The sequence below is a fragment of the Octopus bimaculoides genome, chromosome 4, assembly GCF_046866305.1.
Source record: "Octopus bimaculoides isolate indiv1 chromosome 4, ASM4686630v1, whole genome shotgun sequence".
NCBI classification, from domain to species: domain Eukaryota; kingdom Metazoa; phylum Mollusca; class Cephalopoda; order Octopoda; family Octopodidae; genus Octopus; species Octopus bimaculoides.
The window spans coordinates 118,708,368-118,721,737 of NC_142931.1; positions in this window are offsets into that span (position 1 = coordinate 118,708,368).

Consider the following 13,370-nt stretch of genomic DNA (forward strand, 5'->3'; position numbering starts at 1 on the left):
TGTTTGGAGTGTAATACCTGCGATAGTCGAAGGATTACTCTGTGTGTGTGTGTGTGTGTGTATATATATATATATATATATATATATATATATATATATATATATATATATATATATATATATATATATATATATATATGTATATATATATATAAGACCACCTTCGGTTAGGAATGACCATGGGATTGCACCTAGAAAATTCCCCTCGGAGATACAAGTCCGGGCAAGGTTGTTTATAGAAGACCGGCAGTCGCCTGTGCATACCAACCTTCCCTTTCCACGCCACAGATATTGTTCGAGGGAAAAGTAAAGGCCGATATAGCTTCGCCCCCAGAGACGCCACAACTCAATTCTATAACAGAGTGAACTGGAGCAACGTGAAATAAAGTGTGTTGCTCAAGAACACAACACAGCTTGGTCCAGGACTCGAACTCACAACCTTACGATTGTAAATTCGACGCTCTAACCACTGAGCGATGCGCCTCCACACTGAAGTGCGCGTGTGTGTGTACGCACGTATACAGGCATACTTCAACTTCGATCGGTAATTGACTCCAAGACATTCGACTTAGCTCGAAAAACAATGTAACACGAAAAGCACATTTTAAAAACTTTATTAGCTAATATCATTTTTAAATGCTTTGAACATCGTTTTTTTAACAAGTATTTCGTTTGATCCCTCTCGACTGTATAGATTTTTAGATGCATTTAAAAACAAAAATTGTTTTTAAATACGTTCCACATGAAGTCGAATAAATCCATTGAAATTGAGTTTCACTTTTTATTTTCATTAATTTCTTAAAAGAAAAAAATAAGATGTAAAGTCGGAAAAGACGTAACTCGAAAGAATGTAAGTTGAAAACTTATTTTTATTATGTCGTAAAATTGTTCTAATGTCTCTTCATATATAATGCTGTTGAAAGGTGATAGAGAGAGACTAAAGTCTCTATGACAACTATAAAACATTTACAAGGTATTTCTATAAATGCTGCAAATTGCAAAGAAATAAAATAAAACTTACTCCAGAAGAGATAGAAAATCGTCTGACCGTTCACGCTGTACAGAAGATGCAAGGGAGATAACTTCCACTGGCTCTCGACTTTAGAACGTCAAGGTATGTTATTTTAGGGAGAAAGAAAGGCATCTGTATAATAAAGTGACGCTAGGTAACGGGGACGTAAACACTCCAGCATCGGTTGTCAAGCGATGTTAGTGGGGGGGCAAACATACACACACAAACATATACATACACATGCATACATACATACGTACACACACACACACACACACACACACACAAATATATATATATACACGCTTTTACTCTTTTACTTGTTTCAGTCATTTGACTGGGGCCATGCTGGAGCACCGCCTTTAGTCGAGAAAATCGACCCCAGGACTTATTCTTTGTAAGCCTAGTACTTATTCTATCGGTCTCTTTTTGCCGAACCGCTAAGTTACGGGGACGTAAACACACCAGCATCGGTTGTCAAGCGATGGTGGTGGTGGCGGTGGCAGTAGTGGTGGAGTAAAGTGGGATTAATTCAGACAGAAAACGTAAAAGGACAAAGCCAAACACCTTTTTTGCATTTTGTCCGATGTTCTGTCAAGTCTGCATTCCACCAAACTCTAAAAGTAAAACAATAAGAAATCAATTCTAAAGAGGTAGATAATCAATATGATATATTGGCATAGGTATGGGTGAGTTGGCAGACATGGTATACTATTAAACTAAATACCTTTCAAGATTTAGTTTCCATGCAGGGACTGGATTGGCATAGTTGTACTTCAATGATGTTTTTTTTTTGGTTAAATACACTTTCCCTCTGTTTGTGTCCCCCACTTTTCCATATATATATATATATATATAGGTATATGTGTATGTATATGTATGCATGTATATGTTTGTATGTATGCATGTGTATGTATGTATTTATGTATGTGTGATTGTATGTATATATGTACATGTCTATATATGTGCATATGTATGTGTGTGTATATGTATGTGTAAGTATATATGTGTATATATATATACATACATACATACATATATATATATATATATATATATATATATATATATATATATATATATATATATATATATATGGAAAATAGACGTTAAATGATGATGATGATGACATATTTTTTTCTATCATTATATCATTCCCTTTATCTATCTATCTATCTGTCTGTCTGTCGACTTGTCTACCTATCTATCTCACTATCTACCTATCTATCTATCTCACTATCTATCTATCTGTCTATCCGTCTGTTTATCTCTCTCTCTCTCACACACACTCTTTCTCTCTCTCTCTCTCTCACACACTCTTTCTCTCTCTCTCACACTCTTTCTCTCTCTCTCTCTCTCCCACACACACTCTTTCTCTCTCTCTCTCTCTCTATCTATCTATATGTGTGTTGGTCTGTCTATCTATCTATCTATCTATCTGTCTGTCTATCTATCTATCTATCTATCTATCTATCTATCTATCTGTCTGTCTGTCTGTCTGTCTGTCTGTCTGTCTGTCTGTATGTCTGTCTGTCTGTCTGTCTGTCTGTCCGTCTGTCTGTCAGTCTTTCTGTCTTTCTGTTTGTCTGTCTATCTATCTACCTACTTCCTTACTTACCAAACAACTTACCTACTTTCTACTCACATACCCATTTACTTCCACTTTCTTTTCTCTTCTCCCTGTCTATCTGCCTGTCTGTCTGTCTCTTCGCCCCCCCCCCCATTTCTCTGTTAAATTGCATAATCATATCATCTCGCCTGAAACTAGTCTACATTTGATATCAACTCTCTTGAACCATCCAGAAAGTGAAAAGAATAGAGACAAAGTGCAAGGCAAAGAGAACAAGAAAGAGAAAGAGAAGAGAGAGAGAGGGAGAGAGAGAGAGAGAGAGAGAGAGAGACTGGGACTGAGAGAAAGGGAGTGGGAGAGAAGGAGGGATAGTACAGAGAGTAATTTGTAATGTATGTATATGTGTGTGTGCTTGTGTGTGTGCACGTGTCTATGTGTATGTATGTGAGTGTGTGGATGTGTATGTATGAGTGTATGTATGTGTGTACATGTTTATATATGTGTATGTATGCATGTGTGCATGTGTCTATGTGTATGTATGTGAGTGTATGTGTGTACATGTTTATATATGTGTATGTATGTATGTGGGCATGTGTCTATGTGCATGTATGTGAGTGTGTGCATGTGTATGTATGAGTGTATGTATATGCGTACATGTTTATATATGTGTATGTATGCGTGTGTGTATGTATGCATGTGTGTGTGCGTGCGTGTGTGTGTGTGTGTGTGTGGAGTAATAGTTCCTCTTTATACACAATAGCTTCCTATTTAAAACAATGAAACGCTGCAACTTTAATCTCATAATTGTTTTTAAATTTTCATTATTTATTTTAAATTAATTGTTTTTTGTTTTGTAGATATTTACTGCTGTATGTTCCTATTGGACTTTTTTTTTTTTGAAGGATTTCTTCTTTCTTATTATTCTTTTATTCTTTCACTGTTTTCAGTCACTGGATTGCTGACATACTGGAGCGTACTGGAGCCTTTAAAACCCTTTTACATTTAAACTAGCCATAGAATACTGCCTGATCCAACTGGATTATTAATCCTGTAATGATGATCCTGCACCAATGTCCAGTTATGTCCATTCACGCACACACACATGTGTGCACATACACACACACACGCACATATGTGCACATATGTGCACATTAAGGTGGTGAGCTGACAGAAATGTTAATATGCTGGGCGAAATGCTTAGCGGTATTTCGTCTGCTGCTACGTTCTGAGTTCAAATTCCGCTGAGGTCGACTTTGCCTTTCATCCTTTCGGGGTCGATTAAATAAGTACCACTTACACACTGGGGTCGATATAATCGACTTAATCCATTTGTCTGTCCTTGTTTGTCCCCTCTGTGTGTAGCCCCTTGTGGGTAGTAAAGAAATAACACATATGTGCACACGTGCATGCATGCACACATACATATGTGTGCACAGACACACATGCATGCATGCACATATGTACAATGCATACACATACATGCACACACATGCATGCACTAACACACACACATGCATGTACATACACACACACGCACACACATGCACACACGCACACATGCACACTCTCTCTTTACTCTTTTACTCTTTTACTAGTTTCAGTCATTTAACTGCAGCCATGCTGGAGCACCGCCTTTAGTCGAGGAAATCGACCCCAAGACTTATTCTTTGTAAGGCTAGTACTTATTCTATCGGCCTCTTTTGCATAAATGTAATTAAACTTTAGTTTTAAAGCAATACAGAATCTGCAAAAAATTTATCCTTTGTTACTGACAGTGCCATTACTGCCATGGCACCATCATTGTGGTCCTCATTAGCGTCATCATCATCATCATCACTCCTATCATCATTATGATCAACAGCATCATTATCATCATCATGGCCATCATCATTGTCATCATCATCATCGCTATTGTTATAGCCATTGTCATCTTCATCCTTATCCTCATCATACTCATCATCATCGGAGGCGCAATGGCCCAGTGGTTAGGGCAACGGACTCGCGGTCATAGGATCACGGTTTCGATTCCCAGACCGACCATTGTGAGTGTCTATTGAGCGAAAAACACCTAAAGCTCCACGAGGCTTCGGCAGGGGATGGTGGCGAACCCTGCTGTACTCTTTCACCACAACTTTCTCTCAATCTTTCTTCCTGTTTCTGTCGTGCCTATAATTCAAAGGGTCAGCCTTGTCACACTCTGTGTCACGCTGAATATCCCCCAAGAACTACGTTAAGGGTGCACATGTCCGTGGAGTGCTCAGCCACTTGCATGTTAATTTCATGAGCAGGCTGTTCCGTTGATCGGATCAACTGGAACCCTCGACGTCGTAAGCGACGGAGTGCCAACAACAGCAACAACTCATCATCATCACCGTCATTATCATCGTCGTCATCTTTATTGTCGTCCTTGTCATCTTCCTCCACATCATTAATTATCACCATCGACTTCATGGTTATCATCGTTGTTGCTGTCATCACAATTGTCATTATCATTGTTGTTGTCATCATCATTGTCAATGTCATCATTTCTGTCCTCATCGTACACTCAGATACTCAGTTATTACAACAGAAATCTCAGCCTTTGCTTTGAACCTAAACAAATTCATTGCTCTCCAATAGATTTGGAACAATGTACTCACTGCAAACAAACACAGGCAAAAAGAAGCAGAGTCCCACTGCGTGGCACATTGGGCAAGTGTCTTCTACTATAGCCTCGGGCTGACCAAAGCCTTATGAGTGGATTTGGTAGACAGAAACTGAAAGAAGCCCGTCGTATATATGTATATATATATATATATATGTATATATATATATATATATATATATATATGTATATATATATATATGCATATATATATATATATACATATATATATATATATATATATGGGAGAATATACAAAAAATAACAACAGACGAGGACAGGTGGTGTAAATAACAAAAGTATATATTAGTATGACGCTCGGGAATACGGAAAGTCTTTGACGTTTCGAGCTACGCTCTTCAACAGAAAGAATACGTAGACAAGGAGAAAAACACGGAGAAAAAAAATTGAATAGTGTTCAATGTATATATATATATATATGCATATATATATATATATATATATATATATATATATATATATATATATATATATATATATATATATATATATATATGTATATATATATATATATATATATATATATATATATATATATATGGGAGAATGTATGTTGAAAAAAAAAACAACAACAGACGAGGACAGGTGGTGTAAACAACAAAAGGATGTATTAGTTTGATGCTCGGGAATACAGAAAGTCTTTAAGTGTCGGTAAGAAATGCATGAAAGAGATGATTAAGTTGAATGTGTTGTGAGCATGGGAGGGTGACAGAGAGGAGAAAAAGATGGAATAGGCTGGAGGAAGAAGGCGGTCGATGGTATAGATTTTAGAGAGATTGGAGCGAATGGTGGCCCACATAAGGCGGTAGGATGTGGTATGTTTGTGTGTCTGTGTTTGTTCCCCCAACATTGCTTGACAACCGATGCTGGTGTGTTTACGTCCCGTAACTTAGTGGTTCGGCAAAAGAGACCGATAGAATAAGTATTAGGCTTACAAAGAATAAGTCCTGGGGTCGATTTGCTCGACTAAAGGCAGTGCTCCAGCATGGCCGCAGTCAAATGACTGAAACAAGTAAAAGAGTAATAGAGTATAGTTGTTGATAGAAAAACCTTCATTCACAAACATTGTTTTGAATATTTTCTTCCCTCCATCAAGATTTATTTTCTGTCTGTCTGTCTGTCTCTGTCTGTCTGTCTTTCTCTGTCTGTCTGTCTGTCTCTGTCTGTCTGTCTGTCTCTCTCTCTCTCTCTCTCTTTCAGAATTGGCTGCACATTCATATGAAAACATTCAAACCAATCTCAGTAACCCTTCCCTCCATGATAAACCTTCATTCACCAACATTTTTTTCAATATTTTCTTCCCTTTATCAAGATTTACTTTCTGTTTTAGTCTCTGTCTCTCTTTCTCTGTCTGTCTCTGTCTCTGTCTCTTTCTCTCTCCCTCTCTCTCCTCCTCCCCTCTTTCTCCCTCCACCCCCTCTCTCTCTTCCTCTCTCTCTCTCTCTTCCTCTCTCTTTCTCTCTCTCTCTTCCTCTCTCTTTCTCTCTCTCTCTCTTTCTCTCTCCCCCCACTCTCTCTCCTTCTCCTCCCCTCTCTCTCCCTCCACCCCTCTCTCTTTCTCTCTCTCTCTCTCTGTCTCTCTTAACACATGGTCTTTGCCTCTCTAGTGTCATTGGTTTCTTCCATGTCCTCAACTGAGACCTGCATTCTGCATTTCATCTCTTCCACCTTCCACCATGTACTAAACTCTTTAACTCAACCCCCCCCCCACACACACACTGTAAATACATTCCACTTGAACTTCTCTTCTGCATGTTTTACTGCCATATCACTAAAGCTTAAAGATTTCAAATTAAACATGAAATTAACCAGAAGGACTTCACCTAGTTAAGAGCAATAAATTTCCTACTTAGATTAATTGATTAATTCACCAGTCTGTGCATGCCACCTTCTTCCTTCCTCCTGAAATACAAGGTAAAACTACAACTTTGTTTTGTTTTGTTCTGTTTTTCTTTCCTATTTGTAGTTTACTTTGTACCTTCTCATATTGTTCCAGCCTTACTCAGCAAATCTCTTTAAATAAATAACACTGAAGTCACAGAAGAAGGATCATTATGCAAATAAGATGCCAGAAAAAATGCTTTTTTTCAAATCTGGTCTTGGCAATTGTTTCATGTTATTTTGTTGAATATTTAATTCAAAATTGCTTCCCTTAATTACTTAGCATTGATGAACAGGTCTGAGAAAATCTGGGAATATTGCTACCCATAGATTGGGGCCCTATTATGAGGGAGGTATTTTCTTATCTTCCTGCTCTCAGACTAGAACTAAAAATAATAAGAGAAAGTTTTGAAGCACTATCCCCTGACTTAAAGGCCTGGAAGAGATTTATATAAATTAATAGGCGTAGGAGTGGCTGTGTGGTAAATAGCTTGCTTACCAACCACATGGTTCCGGGTTCAGTCCCACTGCATGGCACCTTGGACAAGTGTCTTCTACTATAGCTTCAGGCCGACCAAAGCCTTGTGAGTGGATTTGGTAGATGGAAACTGAAAGAAGCCTGTCGTATATATGTATATATATATATATATTTGTATGTGCATGTGTATGTTTGTGTGTCTGTGTTTGTTCCCCCAACATCGCTTGACAACCGATGCTGGTGTGTTTAGGTCCAATAGAATAAGTACTAGGCTTACAAAGAATAAGTCCTGGGGTCAATTTGCTCGACTAAAGGCAGTGCTCCAGCATGGCCACAGTCAAATGACTGAAACAAGTAAAAGAGTAAAAGAGTATATGCTGATTGGTGCAGGCCTGGCTGTTTGGTTAAGAAGCTAACTTTACAACCACATGGTTTAATGTTTATTCCCACTGAATGGCACTTTGGGCAAGTGTCTTCTACTATAGCTGCTCAATGCCCTGTGAATGAATTTAGTAGACAAACTGTATATATATAATGTGAGTGAGTGTGTGTTTCAGTATGCCCCCATCAACATTTGTTAGGTTACTTATGCCTCTACTTATCGCAATCTTTTGTCATATTTTTTATGAGGTTCATAATCTTGAGATCAGTTGCCATCACTTCATTTAATGCCTTCCTAGGTCTCTTACTTCCACAGGTTCCATCCAATTTGAGTGTACTATACTTCTTTATATAGCTGTCATCTCCATATGCATCACATTTCCTTACAAAAACAGTCTTCTCTCTTGCACACTATATCTGATTTCTCTTATAGCTAACTGTTATTTTAGCTCATATGTGTTTGGTCATTCATGCACACTAACATGGTGCATCCAGCAGAGCATGTTCCCTTCATTTTCTTCCTCTAGCTTTTACAGATCCTCTGTACTGAAGGCTACATAACAATTGTAATATGTATGCAGGCATCATACAATTTACCCTCATTCTGAGAGAGTAAACCTTTGTTACCAGCCAAACTATTTCCTTCTCATTCTTACTCTGGTAACTATGCTCTCAGCATGCCCACCTCCACTGTTGATTAAATCACCTTGGGAACAAAAACCTATCAACTACTTCTAAGGAGTAACCTGAGCATTTAAGAGAACTTGTTTCACGTATTCTCTTACTACTTATTTTATCTCTGCACCTGCCACACAGAAAGTCTGTCGTTGCTGTAAGCCTACCTGCAATCTTACAACAACTCTTGTGTGCCTAGAGTTTACACTAAGTAATATAGATTTTCTAACTTCTGTTTTCTGTAAACTGAGCATAGCCATTAATCAAACAGTAACAGGATCCTGCCTGTTTTAGTTCATTTTTTCTAAGTTCATTTTGAGGCCTCATGATTCCAGGTTTTGGTTTTGAAGGTTAAGAATCCTTCATTGTATCTGTTTATAGATTTAAGTTCTTTTCTAAATACTTATTCAACTATAAGGTTATCAACATAAAGGACTGCTAGTCATAAACCTTTCTGTTATGGCTTAGGGGACAGAATGTAAAAATGGTCAAAATATCATTAAGCATTTTGCCTACCTTTCTTGCATGGTCTTCATCTGACCCATGCCAGCATGGAAAAGTAGACGTTAAAATGATTATGATGATGATAGTAAATTTGGAGAAAGCCATTCTGCCAATAAGCATATTCTGACAGAGGATATGGTTTCTATTATGTTGAACTACCAATGATATGGTTATTTCTGAACGATGCCAAATGTAACCAACCAAACCTGTTTAAACTAGGAATATGAAAGTGAAAGTTAAACATTAATGTAATGAGAATGACAAACGATAATACGATGAGGCATATGATAATGAAGTGCATTTGTACATAAACATGTGTGTGGGGGGGGGGGGGCACACATGCTTGTATGTACATATATACGTGTGTGTGTGTATATTTGTATACAAACACACACACACACACACACACACACATATGTATGTTTATGTGCATACATGCAATCATGTGCACACAAACACATATATATAGTACACATGTACACTTAAAGAAATATACATATAGGTATGTATGTGTGTGTGTGTGTGTTTGTGTGTGTGTGTGTGTGTGTGTGTGTGTGTGTGTGTGTGAATACTATGTATGTTCTTTTATTCTTTTACTGGTTTCAATATTTGGACAGCAGCCATGCTGGGGTCTCTGTTTTCAATTTTATTGATCCCAGTACTTCTTAGACATGTACATATAATATTTTATTGATATTTATTCACCAAATGGTTCAGTGTGCCTTTAATACAAAGGGAAATAACTGAAAATAAATAGTTGACAATATGCAAATATATGTGCATATATATATATATATATATATATATATATATATATATATACATATATTGATAGATAGATAGATAGATAGACATATATATATATATATATATATATATATATATATATATATATATATATATATAATTATGTGTATTTCTTCTATCTTAATGAATAAAAATTCTTCTGATAGAATAAATGGGTTAATAGAAACCAATGTAGCAAAGAACACAAAATAACTGTGGTTTAGTTCCTGTTTTTAAGGCAGGAACTCCTTGAAATTTTGGGTATTTGAGTATATTTAAGAATTTAAGGATTGGAGAAAACACATGTTATAATTGCAATTATAACATGCGTTTTCTCCAATCCTTAAATTCTTATATATATATATATATATATATATATATATATGTATGTATATAAGAAAATTTTCCTTTTTTAAATTTCTTATATATATTACAACTCACCATGTGGGGATAATCAAAATTCCTCTTTCTCTGTTACTACTCTTTTACTCTTTTACTTGTTTCAGTCATTTGACTGCGGCCATGCTGGAGCACCGCCTTTTAGTCGAGCAAATCGACCCCAGGACTTATTTTTTGGAAGCCTAGTACTTATTCTAGCTGTCTCTTTTGCCGAACCGCTCAGTTACGGTGACGTAAACACACCACCATCGGTTGTCAAGCGATGTTGGGGCGACAAACACAGACGCACAAACACATACATATATATACATATATACGACGGGCTTCTTTCAGTTTCCGTCTACCAAATCCACTCACAAGGCTTTGGTCAGCCCGAGGCTATAGTAGAAGACACTTGCCCAAGGTGCTACGCAGTGGGACTGAACCCGGAACCATGTGGTTGGTAAGCAAGCTACTTACCACACAGTCACTCTTATCTATAAAACGCAGATTTTCTCTGTGTGTGTGTATATGTTTAAAATTTCTTGGATGAAAGTATCGGAATTAATATTCTAAATACCATAACTTAGGTCACAGCGTCATTTTTGCCATCATGGATTAAGTTGAATACATCAATCCCAGTGCTCAATAGGTACTTATTTTATCAACCTAAAAAGACTGAAAGTCAAAGTCGAGCCTGGTGACATTTGAATTTAAAATGTAAAGAAGGCTGAAATACTTATTTCTTTATTGCCCACAAGGGGCTAAACATAGAGGGGACAAACAAAGACAGACAAAGCAATTAAGTCAATTACATCGACCCCAGTGCATAACTGGTACTTAATATATCGACCCTGAAAGGATGAAAGGCAAAGTCAGCCTCGGCGGAATTTGAACTCAGAACGTAACGGTAGACAAAATACCGCGAAGTATTTCGCCCGTGCTGACGTTTCTGCCAGCTCACCGCCTTTATACTGAAAGGCTGAAATACTGCTAAGCATTTTGCCAGGTGTGCCAACAATTCTGTCAGCTCTCTAGTGTATGGCTAGAGAGCACACAAACAGGTGAAACCTACAGAGTAACAGCTAATTATAGTTGGGGAGACCGGGGTTAGTTGACTACATTTTTTTACATTTTCACTGACAGAGCAATACTATTTAATGTATTCTACTGCATCTTGTATTACACGCATAAATCAACCATAGCAGAAGATTTACAAAGCTAGAGATCTCATCTGCTTATTGTCTGGATTTATATTTTGTGCATTTTCTAAGACTACTTAAATGCGTCAACTTGCTCCGATACCGGGGCAAGTTGACACATATAATGGGGTATGTTGCCACATGAATGCATTTTCTTGGAACATACATGTTAGTGGACAGAAGCACATGATATAAGCTTGTTGGTTTGATCAAGGGCCTTTGTTATGGTTTCCTTACATATCATCATCAGAGTCACAATTTGGGGAATATTGTCAGATCTGGTGTGCATGCTTGTGAGCCCAACCTTTACAATCAGAGCATTGAAGCCACACTTCCCTTCCTTTGCTGTTGGAAAAAGGCTCGCAGCACACTAAGCAATAGCACTCTTCCTCATCAGAGGTATCACTTCCCTGAATTTGAACATCTATCGTAACAGTTGAACCTTTTCCCTTCGTTGACCTGCCCTTACTGAGTCCCTTTCCTATCGTTCCTTTATCAATGTTTGTCTTCTTTTTACTTTTATTTTTTGTCTTTTCTTCTATGATTGCTCTTTTAACTGGCAAGTCAGTGAGGATTTCAGAACAACGTTTCTTTCTTCCTCTGGTTGATTCTTTCCTAGGGCCTGCTTTGAGTAGTGGATGGATTTGAAATGGTGAAAGAAAGGACCTGGTGGCTATGTTGCTTGAAGGCCCAGGTGTTGCAGGTGCTGAAGGCCCAGGTGCTGAAGGCCCAGGTGCTGAAGGCCCAGGTACTGAAAGTGCAGGTGCTGAAGGCCCAGGTGCTGAAGGCCCAGGTGCTGAAGGCCCAGGTGCTGAAGGCCCAGGTGCTGAAAGTGCAGGATCCAGTCAGGTAGTGACATAGCTTGGTGCAAAGTCGCTGTCTGTGAAAATGTTGCAATTAAAAGGGCATATTCCTATAGAAGAAAAACCACTAAGAATTTTCATCAGAGTTGCACTCAATGGCCCTGCAGTTTTGACAATACATGGAATGTCATAAATGGTCATGGTCTTGCCAGGATGGTTGATATGCCAGTCATCAATGGCAGTGTTTGTGTACTTCAGTGGTCCATAGACCGCTTTGTCCAATAGCTGTAACCTGTGTGTGCAGTGAGGTGGGAAAGAAGGCATGGTGATGCCATTGTCTGATGCATAAGTCAGATGCATAAGTCTGATGCATTTCACATTCCACACAAAGTGTTGAAGGAATTTCACAAACTGCTCCTCACACATCCAACCAGGTGGCTTAGCACCTTGATTGTTGCCTGATGGTCCATTGTTCAGGAAATGTGGCCTAAAGTTCATTCACTGATCAGCAAAATTAGAAATATAATATTTCTAAATCCCTCAGAGAGATTTAAGCAGTAGTGGAGCGACAAAGTTGGCAAGCTACTTCAGGCTGATGACGAGCAAAGACTCAGAAACATGTCCCTGAATGCTGGCTAGGCTGGGTGGGGGAGCTTGTCTCCCCTTCACAAACTTAAGGACACAGTAATTGTGCCAAGGCCGACAGGAAGCGGTCCAGCTTCCTAGGGCTAAACAGCAGTAGTGTATTCCCTTATTGGGATTGTCACATTAAGTTGACAATATACTACAACTTTGTCGCTCCACTACTGCTTAAATCTCTCTGAGAGATTTAGAAATATTATATTTCTAATTATGTTTGTTGTTGTTTTGATTACTTATTTAAAGTTTAATTCCTTCGCACTTAAGGCTTATAGTCAAATTTAAACCTTCCTATTTACCTTTCTTATCTCAAGCCTTCACTTCTAATCCCCACACCTTCACCCTTCACCTACTCACACTCTCTCATTTTACCTTCCTTACTCCTATCCCCAATCA